Consider the following 12,094-nt stretch of genomic DNA (forward strand, 5'->3'; position numbering starts at 1 on the left):
CATGTGATTTCTGGGGCCCCGGGTGACCTCGTGTGGGCCGTGGAGTGTAAATGAGGGCATGAACAACCCCTCACAGGGACGATCCAGAGGCAGACCCAGGGCTCGTCCCCAGTAGCACAGGACAGAATCCGTTTGGATTTATCATTGCACTGTGAACAGCCCCATGAGGCTGCTGGCCGTGTACTGCCTGACTGCAGCCCTGGACACTGGGGCCGTGGCCCGATCCCCCTCACCCCAAGACTGGGACCTTCCAGGTGAAGCAAACGGTACTGCAGTCAGTGCTTGGGAGCTGCTGGAGCACGGGCCCAGCCACAGAGTAAGGCCGGAGCACTTACAGCTACCTGCAAACGCGCATATTAGAAACATGATTTTTCCGTAACGCACAGGAGACCTGAAAGTGTGTTTTCTCAGGTAAACTGGTAATACCACCCCCTTCATGTGTGGACGCCGCCCTTACGGCGGCAGAGTTGAGCACTTACCCCTCCCCCACCAGAATTGACCTCCAAGGCCTCCTGGGGATCCTCCCCAAACCCTGAGGATGTGTCCTGCCTGAGGCTCCCGGCACAATATACTCCCACTCAGGCCGGCCTGCAGAGGTCACACAGAGGTCGGGCCCTGAAGCAGCAGGATGTGACCCTGGACACAGGCATATCCACACTGCACAGACTGGGTCCCTAAAAACAAGTGTCAGGTTACTTCTTTGGGCCATGCCCCTGTCCCGCTCGAGGTGCAAGGCCCACCCCACTGCCCAGCCCGTGTCCCTTTCTCTGGGGCACCTGCGGGACTCAAGCCCGCACCTTGCCCAGCCCTGCCTCCCCACCATGTAAGGCTGTCAGCATAACTGATGCCATCCTGGGCTCGTCCTTCCGCTGACCTTACCCAGGACTGTACTGTGTGGTCAAACACTTCTCTGTCCTCAAGGCTTTTCTAGTTAATAGAGGCTGTTTAGTAATTATCAGGACCAGGTGGCCTTATGCTTTGTTAGTCCCCAAACAAGGAAGACCTTCGCTGACGTGTTCCCGGTGCCCATGAGGCCAGTTACCCATTCATGAACCTTGACTTAGGAATGTACGTCCTGTTTCCAAGCACCCCCCCCCCCATGTTAACCATAAATTGTCCCAGTGACCCTTTGGCCATACAGAGCGCAGCTGCACATGCTTCCTTCCAATTGTTGTCCAATCCCACCCTGTGAGTAAACTACCCAATAATAAACGGATCCGTTAATTACCTGGAGCTGCCTGCCTCGGTTTTCGGTCTCACAATGCCCTGTCAGTTCGGTGGGCACTTCTCTTTCCCTCCATCCTCTAACACCTCACCTACTACTGTGGGTTCAATAGTATCCCCCCCCCAAATTTATATCCATTCCTACCCCAGAATCAGGCCTTATCTCTGAAACAGGGTGTCTGCAGATGTGGTTAACATGAGGTCATGCTGGATTAGGGAGAGCCCTAAATCCAACAGCTGGTCCTTATAAGAAGAGGGAAATCTGGACACAGGCACAGAGGAGAAGCCACGTGACGATGGAGGCAGAGGTGTGGGTGATGCAGCCCCAAGTCCAGGGGCGCCAAGGATTTCTGGAAACCAGAGAAGCCGGGAGAGGCCAGGGCAGATTCCCTGAAGTTCCAGCAGGAACCAACCACACCTTCATTTTGTATTTCCAGCGTCCAGAACTGCGAGAGGGAAATCTCTGCTCTTGTGAACCCCCCAGCTTGTGGCATGTTGTCACGGTCGCTCTAGGACCCCCACACCTGCCAGATGATGAGACACGAGGCATCTGAGGAAAGAGCCCCTCGGTATCTGGATGAGCATCTCTACACACACGTCTGGGTGCTGAAGATGGAGGACATGCAGCTGCCTCCCCACCTGAGCTGTGCCTCATGCTGGCCTTGCAGTCCAGCTCACTCTTGTCGTATGTCCAGTGGATGACCAGCCTCTGTTGATGCAGGCGCCCCACCGCTGTCCTGCGACGTCCCCACGCACATCCCACTCACAGGCCGTGCTCCGGCCGTGGCCGCTCAGCAGCCTCAGCTTGGCTGCAATGACAGGTCAGGGGACCTGCTGGCCCCTCCCAGACTAGGGTCGGTGCCTGAAGCAGGAGGCCCTGGGCAGCCGCCAGGTGAGGCCTGGAGCAGGCACCTCGAGCTCCTCAGGGCCCTGATGCAGCCTCACGTGCCACCAACCCCACACACTCACTGACAGGCTGGAGGCTCCGTGTCCCCAGGCACTAGGCACTTCTCGAAGGCGGCCCTGGGATGTGTCTTCAAACCTCTCCACGTTTGGCTCAACCTGGCTGGGAGCCCAACGGACGGCCGCCTTCGTAGGAGCAGACAGAGGGCATCCCTGAGGCCCCTGTGCCTCTGCCCCTAAGTGACCCCGCACTTCGCAGACCAGGCCATCCGCCTTTGACCACCACGTCCCCCTGCCAGCTCCGGCCCGGCCCTCTAGAGACTCCTCACTCCCCGGAGGGAAGGGCTGACCGCCCCTCGGCCTCCCTCTCACCTCCGCCTGTCCGTCCATCTTCCCTGAGTCATGACACCACTTCCTCCGTGAGGCTCCTGGATTCCGGCCTGGGGCCCCGCCCCCCACACGCCCCCACGAGCTGTGTCGACCACCAGGATTGGCCACCTCAAGAGGTCCCGGAAGATGGACTCCCCGGAACCTCAGAATGGGACTTTGTGTGCAGATGGGCCACCGCAGAGGTGCCGGGGTTGAGATGACATCCCTGACCTGTAATTGGGGGGTTTCTCATGGGGGGAATTTGGACACAGACACATGGGGGAGAAGGCGATGTGACAGCAGAGACACAGCTGGGGCTGGGAATGGCATGGGACCTATTGACCCCAGAACCCGCGAGAGGAGCGGGCCCCCAATACCTTGACCTCGGGCTCCAGGCCTGAAAGTAGGCGGCCCCTGTCCCAACCCCACACCCCATCTGGTGTTCTGTGCCGGGGCCGCAGGAATCCCACACCCGGCCTGCGGGGGGCGGCACTGTGCTTACTGACACCCAGGACCGTCACCAGCCGCCTCCCCTCTGGGCATGACGCCCACTCCTCCTCGGGGAGGGACCCAGGACCCCTGTCCCACACGTCCCTGTCACGGCGACCTCCTCCCCTCACCCAGCAACCCCTGAGGCATCTCAGACCCCAGAAAGGAGCTGTAGCGGTGTGGTGACCACGGTGAGTGGCCGCAGGCCACCGCACCCACCCCGAGACCTGAGTGTGGCCATCTGAGAAGGGACCCACCAGCCCCCGACCCAGCCGCCCCATTTCACAGGGCAGGTCCTTGTGCCAAGTTCCGGGAGGGGCTTGTCGAGCAGGAGTGACTGAGGCCTGTGAACATGTGGGCCAGAGAGATCCTCCCCAGGAGCCCAGGCACAGCTGGCCCAGGCCAAATCCGTCCCTCCCTGCCTGTACCCCACGGAGTGAGGATAAAGCCCCAGTGACCCCCAAGAAGAGACATGACAACCAGAGGACTAGACCACCCACAGACCGGGGACTGAGTGTCCGCCTCATTCCCTCAGAGGGAACAATGTCTTCACCGGGGCTTCCAGACTGGCCCCTGTCCCCACAAACACCCAGCTTCAGTGAACCAGCCAGACAGAAAACCCTCTTCCAGCATCCCCTGTGTTAATAGACCCAGCCTTCGGGGGAGGCGGGGCCGGCCTGAGGGAGGATGCACGTGCTCCAGCACCGGACACTCACTGCCCGTCCCCCTGCCCACCCCCTGTCCTTCTCCTGTGCCCTGTGGTCTCACCCCCTACAGAAACCCTCCTCTCCAGGCTCCCAGCACCCACATTTCCCACCTCAACCCCATCACTCTCCACTTCAATTTGCCTGTTTCCCCGCCGGGTGAAGAGGAGAGCAAACGTCCCGCACTGGTGTTTTCAGCAGTGTACACGGGGCTTCCTTTCTCTTCCTGGCGGGGGTTTGGCTGGACACCAGGTGGCTTCCAGCAGTGCGGGGCTAGGCGCCGCCCTGCAGGGAGCAGCCCTGATCCCCGCGCCTACAGCGCTGCCTGCTGGACACTGGGTGGTTTCCAGCCCTGTGGGGCTTGGGTGCCACCCTGCAGGGATCAACCCTGATACCCTGCCTACAGCGCCGCCTGCTGGTCTCTCCGTCCTCCCGTCAGGCACAGTCTTCACTTTCCCTGCTGCCTTGGATGATGGTCTTTCTCCACACCGTCCGGCGATCAGCCCCTCCTCGCCACCGCCATCACCCCCAGCTCCACACCCCTCGTCCAGCCTCAGGGATGACCCAGGACCCTTCCTGGGCCCCCCCCCACCTGTCCAGCCTTGGTCGGTGTCCTCAAGCCACCTGTGCAGATGGGTGAGGATGCCCTCCAGATGCTCCCAAAGGCTTCACCCCAACATCCTCCCCGGGGTCGGCTCCATGACCTGTCAGTGTGTTCCACCCTCACCAAGCCCCCAAGTACATGCCAAGGACAGGCATCAAGCCTGCTGCGTGCTCTGCTGTGCATCCTTCTGTATACACAGACATGACCCTCCCCCAGGATGCAGGAAAGGCAGCTCTACCTATTGATGTGGGGAGATGGACTGACCACAGGGCGGATGTTAGCTCTCAGCTCACCAGGCAAGGGCAGCAGTATTCTTGCTCCGTGGACCCTTTCTCACCCAGCCTGACCATGACCCAGCTTCGTTCCCACCCCCGTTGTCCCTCCATTGGCCTCGCTCTTGTGAGCAGAGCAGGACAGCATGGTCAGCGGTCACGGGCTGAGACACACAGACACTGGCTGACCTGCGTGCACCCATGCTGACCACACGGAATGGGCACTGCATCAGGACCCGTGCGGTGTGGGTTCACCTGCCCACAGATAGGCCGGGCCACTGCTCCTGGCCCCAGAGGTCACCTTGAGTCTGATGGGAATGTCCATGTTCCATGGACCTCGATCCAGGCTGCTGTGTGCTGATGGCGTTATGCATGGTGGGGCTTCCTGAGTCGCCCCAGGGGCTGGAGGTCAAGGTCAGGCACAGGTGGTCCCCACATTGACGTGACAGACCCCAATAAACCTTGAATCTCAGGACTCAGGTGGGCTTCCCTGGGCTGCCACAGTCGAGGATGCTGGACCCTGCTCATCCCCTCTGTCCTCGCTGATTTTAACTTGCATCCTTCACCATAATATACCCTGAGTATCACAGCTTCATGGAATTCTGGGAGCCTCCAAGGAAAAAGAAGCCAGGGAGGGGGTCTCTGGGTCCCCGACTCTGCAGTCAGGGTTAGAAGACGGTGGGGAGGATCTTGGGGCCCTGGAATCTGAAGGGCCCCCCTACCAGGCGAGGGGTAGGAGACCCTGGGTGGTAGTTAAGCTGAGTTCAAGGCCCTCCTGGGTAGGAAGCATCCTAGCCCCCGTGGATCCCAAAGAGGCCAGCTCCCTCCTCCCCTCAGCCCCCAGGCCTGGTCCCTGCTCTTGAGAAATTCCCTAGGGTGGGGTCCTGGTGCTGGAGGTGCCCTGATGCTGTGGCTTCCTGAGCCTCCAGTGAAGATAACGGGAGTGAGGGAAAACTTGTGCACAGAAAGGGAGCTTCTGCCAGAACAAAGCTTTGGCCTGCTGCCCCCGCCCCCAGGTGCACTGGGGCAGGAACGTGAGAGTGAGGCTCCTTCCCCTCCCAAGACACACAGGACACATGGGCGCTGGCCACTGGACTCCCACACAATATTAAAATCTCCCACGCAAGACTGTTGGGTGAGAGACACAATTTAAAGACTATTAATGGGGCCAGGGGGGTCCAGGGGGTGAAGCTGGGGGTGTGGAGAGTTGGAAAATCACCCAAGGATGTGCTCTGTCTGCAGCGACCCCCCAGGTGGGCCCAGGTGGAGGTGGACCCCTCAAGTCAGAGCCCACATTCTGGGTCTTTGGGGGACAAATAGCCAAGCACCCCTAGTACTTGCCTTCACCTGCTGCAGTTAGGGCCTGCCCTGTCTTCTTCATGGCCAAGTTCTAACCCCTCCCAGAAGACCTCTTTGGAGTTTATGAGATGGGGATGTCCATGGCAGGACTGGAGGGTCTGTGGTGGGCTGGAGGCCATGCGGCAGGCAGGAGGGCTCCCACCAATCTTAATGGTCCACATCTCCTGGTCATAGGCCTGCACAGAGTCCACCAGGCTGTGGATGTGGTAGAAGGTACCGGGGACCAGTCCAGCCCATGCAGGTGTCTGACCACCAAGCAGTCAGTGTGGGGTATTCACAGGGAGCCCTGGCCATGGTCCCACACTCCTGGGGAGGACACTTCAGCATGGTCCCTGGAATGACCAGGAGGTCGGCCAGCAATGCCCCCAACCCAACCTCACTGTTACCACAAGAAACAAAAGACAACTCCGTGCAGATAGACAGAACATCACCAGCCTGATGCTGAAGAAGGTCGGCTGGCATCTGGGAACTGGGTGCTATAGTGGGTTGAATGGGGGGTCCCCCCAAAGTTTACGTCCACGTCATACCCCCCAGAATCTGAGAATGGAACATTTTTTGGCGGTAGGGTCTTTGCAGGCATAATTAGTTACGGATCTGGAGATGAGGTCATCCGGGATCAGGCTGGCCGTAAATCAGTGACAGTGTCCTTCTAAGAGACCAGAGGAGAGACACAGACACACAGGAGACACCATGTGAAGACGGAGGCAGAGACGGGAGAGATGTGGTCACAAGCCCAGGGATACCTGGAGCCCCCAGAAGCTGGAAGGGGCAGGCAGCACCCTGCCCTGGAGCCTCCAGAGGGAGCGCAGCCCTGGGACACCTTGACCTCAGACGTCTTGTCTCCGGGACTGAGAGAGGACACGTTTCTGTTGTTCTGAGCCTCCGTTTGTGGTTGTTTGCCACAGCTGTCCTGGGAAGCTAATTCAGCTGGTGAGCAGCTCCCTGCCCTGATCTAAACCCTCCTGCCTCCCGTTAGGGGCAGCCCCCTGCACCTGTGCTGTTTGCACAAACTATGTGGTTCATGCTGAACCCCGGCTCCCCTTCTGGGCACTGGCATTTTGGAGGGTGAGGGCAGAGAACATCAAATGACCAGCCTCCAGCCAGGTGCCAAGTCTCTAGTGAGCTTCCCTGGGGGGACAGGGGTGGGGGTAACTGTCATGGTTCTGCCCTTCGTCGCTGGGGGAAGAGACACCCTAGAGACCCTCGAGGGAAGGAGGGGGCATGAAGGATCATGAGCTGACTGGAACAGGGACCCTCCCTCCCATGCATCCCTACTGCATGCTGTGACCCATCTCAGCTGTGAGCACACAAGTCACAAGTATGTGCTGGGTCCTGTGAGCCTCCCAGCCAGTACCTGAAGGTGAGGGTGGCCCTGAAGACCCCACCCCTTTCCTATACATCTAGTAGGTGGAAGACCCCCTTCTCCTTGCCATTCCAGAAGCGGTTCTGGGGTTTTGTGGGCTGAGCCCCTGTTGCTGTGCCCCCACTTCCCCACAAGAACATCCAGAGCAAGCAGATTGCCCTGTTGCCTGAATGCCCCCCCACCAGTTTTCTCAGGAAAGAATTAGCAGTTTCTGTAGCAGCGTCTGCAGGCAGCTCTGCATCTGGACCCACATTCACATCTTCTGTGTAAACACCGACAACCTTCCCTGACACATGCCCCCTACTGACCACCTCCGCATGCCGACCACAGGCCCCAGTGCGGGCGTCAGACTGACCGCCCGTCTCAGCCTCCCCCTCCTGTTGTCAGAGCTGCTCCAGGTCCTTGCTCAAAACCCGTGGACCCACCTTGAACAGGGCTGTCCTCCACCCCACCCTCAGCAGGAGTTCACCTATGTATTTAAGTTAAAGGGTCCAGGGATAAGAAAGGAAGCTACAAACAAAAAAACAGATGGAACCAGCTGGGACCAAGATGGCAACGAATCTGACCTCCAACAGACCCTGCGTCTCATCACAGGTTGAATTCACTATATCAGCATATTAAGTGACATACCTACCGGTGGCCATGACTGGACATGAAGGACCAAAAACGGGTGAAAAGAGGTGGTACCCCACTCCCTTGGAAAAAGCCCTGCCCCTTCCCCAAAAGGCCTCTTCGTCCCCATCATTAGCCTCACTCCTCCTCCCTCTTTCAAATTAAACCACCACTCTCTCGAGGAGGGAAGAAGTTGATCTGTGAACTTAGTTCCCGCTTCTCCATTCTTTGGCCACTGAATGGAGCCTGTGCTGTGGTGGTCTCAGCTTTGGTTTTGTTATTTGCCTACTTGAACCCAAACGGAAAAAAGAAACCTTCCCCTCTGAGGCAGAGAGCCTCGCCAGGCTAGGGCCTGAGCAGGGTCCATATGACTTAACTTGGTAACAGTCTGTAAGGGAACGGTGCTCTCTGCCCATGGGGTGGGGGGAGGGAACACGTACAACCGCAGCACCGGCTCCGTGGACGGCACGGTCCCTCGTGGGCCTGGACAGTGTGCTCTCATCCCCCCCACGCCTGACACCCCCTGACAGTCATGATGCGGTGACACTGGCTGCTTGGCGTCCAGTCATAGGGGACAAGAGGCAGCACCTGGTGCCAGATCACACATGCCCTTTCACGGGCAGGGGACATAGGAGTTATTAGGACTTTGTGTCTAGAAAGCAAACCAAGCAGCTAGAAGGTGATCTGAGCTGTGGATTTGAAACCCACATGCCAGGTGAGAGCTTCTGCTGGACACTGGCTTGGAAGCTTCTGTACAGGTGATGACCACACCAGTGCTTCCTTCCCAGCCCCTCCAGGCCTCCCTGGTGGGCACAGCTGGACCTGCGCCCCTCAGGCTCCCCAACCCAGAGCCTGAAGGTCTGATGCTGCCAGGCCCTGGGGATGAGAGTGGTCCCTCCACCAATGCTGCTCAGCTGCTCCTCCCCAGTGAACAGGACAGGGAAGCCCAGGGGAGTCTGAGGCCTGGCACAGGCAAAGCTTGTCGCAGCCCCTCCTCAGGACCCCTGGCCCTGCCCTGCTTACTCAGGCCCACCATCTGCCCCTCCCAGTGCCCGCGTCCCACCGACCCACATTCCTGGTGTGGACGTCCACGTACACAAGCTCCTCTGTGTCCTCTTCCCACATGGGACACCCCCATCCCTGCTTCTCCCTAATGACGGACTGGACCTCACCTGTACTGGGCAGGAAGAGGGCCGAGGAGGACGGCGGCCTGTCTCGTCTGCTTCCTGGGGGCCCAGACACAGGGCTTGGGGACTGCTGGGCCTTGAGGTCTGGATGCTTCCAGGTGGGGCGAACCTGCCACAGCCCACTGGAGCCTGCTCCTTCTGAGATTCCACAAACAGGGGGACCCACCAAACCGAGCCCATCCCCAGGCTCTGCTGCAAGTCTGCTTGGATTTGCCATCCTGATCCTGAAGACAGAACTGCGGGAAACAGGGCCTGCGACTCCCATACTGACGGTGTTCCGTGAAATTTCCGCTAGACCCCTTTCTACCCTGTTCTGAGGAAATTACTAGCCAATCCATGCTACCATCACCTCACAAACAGACCAGGAAGCTGAGGCTCTGAGAAGCCAAGTAATCCAGGCAGAAGCACAGATGTGTGGCCACAGAGTACGGTCTGCACCCACCGCCCGCCCAGGGGGACTGCCCGCTCCCAGCAGGTTCCACACCTCTTCCCTTCGCCCCCCTCCCGGGGCCAGCTCACAGATCCTCCTCTTGGGGGGATTCACTTACCTTCTTCTAACAGGATCCGTCTCACTATCCTGTTTTGGGATAATCCAGAAGCTTGTCACTCTGAAGCAGGTTCAGCCTCACGTCACCAGGGCAGCTTTCCTGGATCACACTCACCACCTGCTCGTCCACTCCCAGCTCAGACCCACAAAGACCCCCTTGGCTCGAGCCCCATGGCTCTGCCTGGGCTTCCACCCCCTCCTGCCTGGTCCATCCCTCTTGTGTCCCCTGCAGGGTCACCAGGAGCTCCCATCTGTTCCAGGAAGGCTGTCTGCTCTGTCCGGGGAAGGCCTCCGTGGTGTCAGGTAGAAGAAACAAGAGGGACCCATGGGGCCTACCTCAAGCAGCACAGTGGCCAGCACCCACCTACTGACTTCATCGCTCTGGATGGACAGGGGTTCATGCGGCCTGCGGCATCTCCTGGTTCTCATCTCATCCCAGCGCTGCCAACAGAGAAGTCGCTAAGCAACTCTGTGCATGATGCACAGAAAGGACGCCCATCGTCCCCTTCCCAGCCCACGAGGTTCTCGTGGTCAGGTCCCTCCCAGGATATTGAGCTCCCCTGGGCAGGCACCCAGCAGGACTGGGCACACAGGAACCGTGCACATAGCCCTCATTACAGAGCACCCCCAGCTCACCTGTTGGTCAGAGCTGACCCTGAGCACCTCAGAGCAGGACCTGAACTAACAAACAGCAGCTCCTGGACAGGTCTGTGACCCTGGGCTTCACTCTGTGAGGCCTCCCTCCTCCTGATCTTCAAGACACTTCCACTGTAGCCGGGGCACCAGACCTCTGTCTCCACCTACCACCCCTCCTCTCCCTGACTCCTGGGTTCCTCTCATTAGGAGAGGGTCTTCGTGAAGTTGTCTCACACTCATGGGCCAGATAAAATAATTAGAAAACAAGCCAGAGCTGCAGCCACTTGTCTATCCTGACCCTCAGGACGCCACACCTGTTCCTTGGACCTGGTCGGTGCAGCAGGGCCCATTTTCTGCAACTGTGAGCCTCTGATGGGCAAGGATTGGCTGACCTGTGCAGCCTGACTCAGCCAGCCAGTCCTCCCCAGGTGTGCCTGGGTTGAGGTCAACATAAACACCACTCCAGGCAGCAAGATCCCCTGCAGCTGTGCCTGATGCCATATTCTCTGCCCCGTCAGCAGTAGGGCCCACGGGTTTATGGGTGGGCTGGTGTGAGGGGGGCTCTGCTGGATGTTCTGCAGGAGTTGCCAGGCTGCCACCTGCTAAGGAAGATGATGTGTCACCCATACCTGCCGTTGGAATTTCTCCCCGGGCAGAGGTGAGGAAGGAAAAAAGCACTGGGGGCCAGGACAGGAGGGGTAACTCAGGTAGGGGAAGGGAAAACTTCCAGAAGAGCGCCCGGGGCCAGGACCATCCTGCCTGGCCTTCAGGCACCAAGTCGGCCTGTGTGCTGTTGCTGGTGTGGCCCCAAGCCCCTTCCTCTAGGTTTCAAAGTCTTTGTACATATTCAAGTGATTTACCTGGGAAGGGTGGAAAAAGTTCAGCAGCAACTGGCCTGGGGCTCAGCTCACGTTTACTCACAGACGCCTCGTCACGGTCCCCCAGCTTTGCAATGAGGACGCTCCTTGCAGGGAGGCTGCTGGCTGCATGGGAGACGATTCCCCACCTCTGACCAACTTCAGAATTGTTTACCTCTGGAGCAAGTGTCCCGATAGCGTTTTCAACTATGGTGGGTTCTGGTTTATTTTTTCTTTTCTTTCTTTCTTTCTTTTTTTTTTTTGGTTCAAGGTAGGTGTTATTCCTCGTTTTTGTATTTATAGATATAAGCATGGAAATAATTCATTCATATAAATAAGTCTATGGGAAGGGAAGGACTTGTCTTTCCTGTTTTATTTTTTTAATCTGATTTATTTTTTTAATTTTTGAATTTAACTTTATATTTTTATACAGCAGGTTCTTCTTAGTTATCTGTTGTATACATATTAGTGTATATATGTCAATCCCAGTCTCCCAGTTCATCCCACCCCCCCACCCCCACCACTTTCACCCCTTGGTGTCCATATGTTTGTTCTCTACATCTGTGTCTCTATTTCTGCCTTGCAAGCCGGTTCACCTGTACTATTTTTCTAGGTTCCACATATATACATTAATATACGATATTTGTTTTTCCCTTTCTGACTTACTTCACTCTGTATGGCAGTCTCTGGATCCATCCACATCTGTAAAAGTGACCCAATTTCATTTCTTTTTATGGCTGAGTAATATTCCATTGTATATATGTACCACATCTTCTTTATCCATTCGTCTGTCTGTGGGCATTTAGATTGCTTCCATGACCTGGCTATTGTAAACAGTACTTCAATGAACATTGGGGTGCATGTGTCTTTTTGAAATATGGTTTTATCTGGGTATATGCCCAGTAGTGGGATTGCTGGGTCATATGGTAATTCTATTTTTAGTTTTTAAGTAACCTCCATACTGTTCT

General features: G+C 57.5%; 1 pseudogene; it reads left to right on the forward strand.

The window, feature by feature from the left end:
• Positions 1-163: 163 nt before the first annotated feature.
• LOC136120305 (AP-2 complex subunit beta-like) overlaps positions 164-12,094 on the forward strand; it is a 91,022-nt pseudogene continuing 79,091 nt past the window's right edge.

Source organism: Phocoena phocoena, chromosome 3, assembly GCF_963924675.1.
Source record: "Phocoena phocoena chromosome 3, mPhoPho1.1, whole genome shotgun sequence".
Taxonomy (NCBI): domain Eukaryota; kingdom Metazoa; phylum Chordata; class Mammalia; order Artiodactyla; family Phocoenidae; genus Phocoena; species Phocoena phocoena.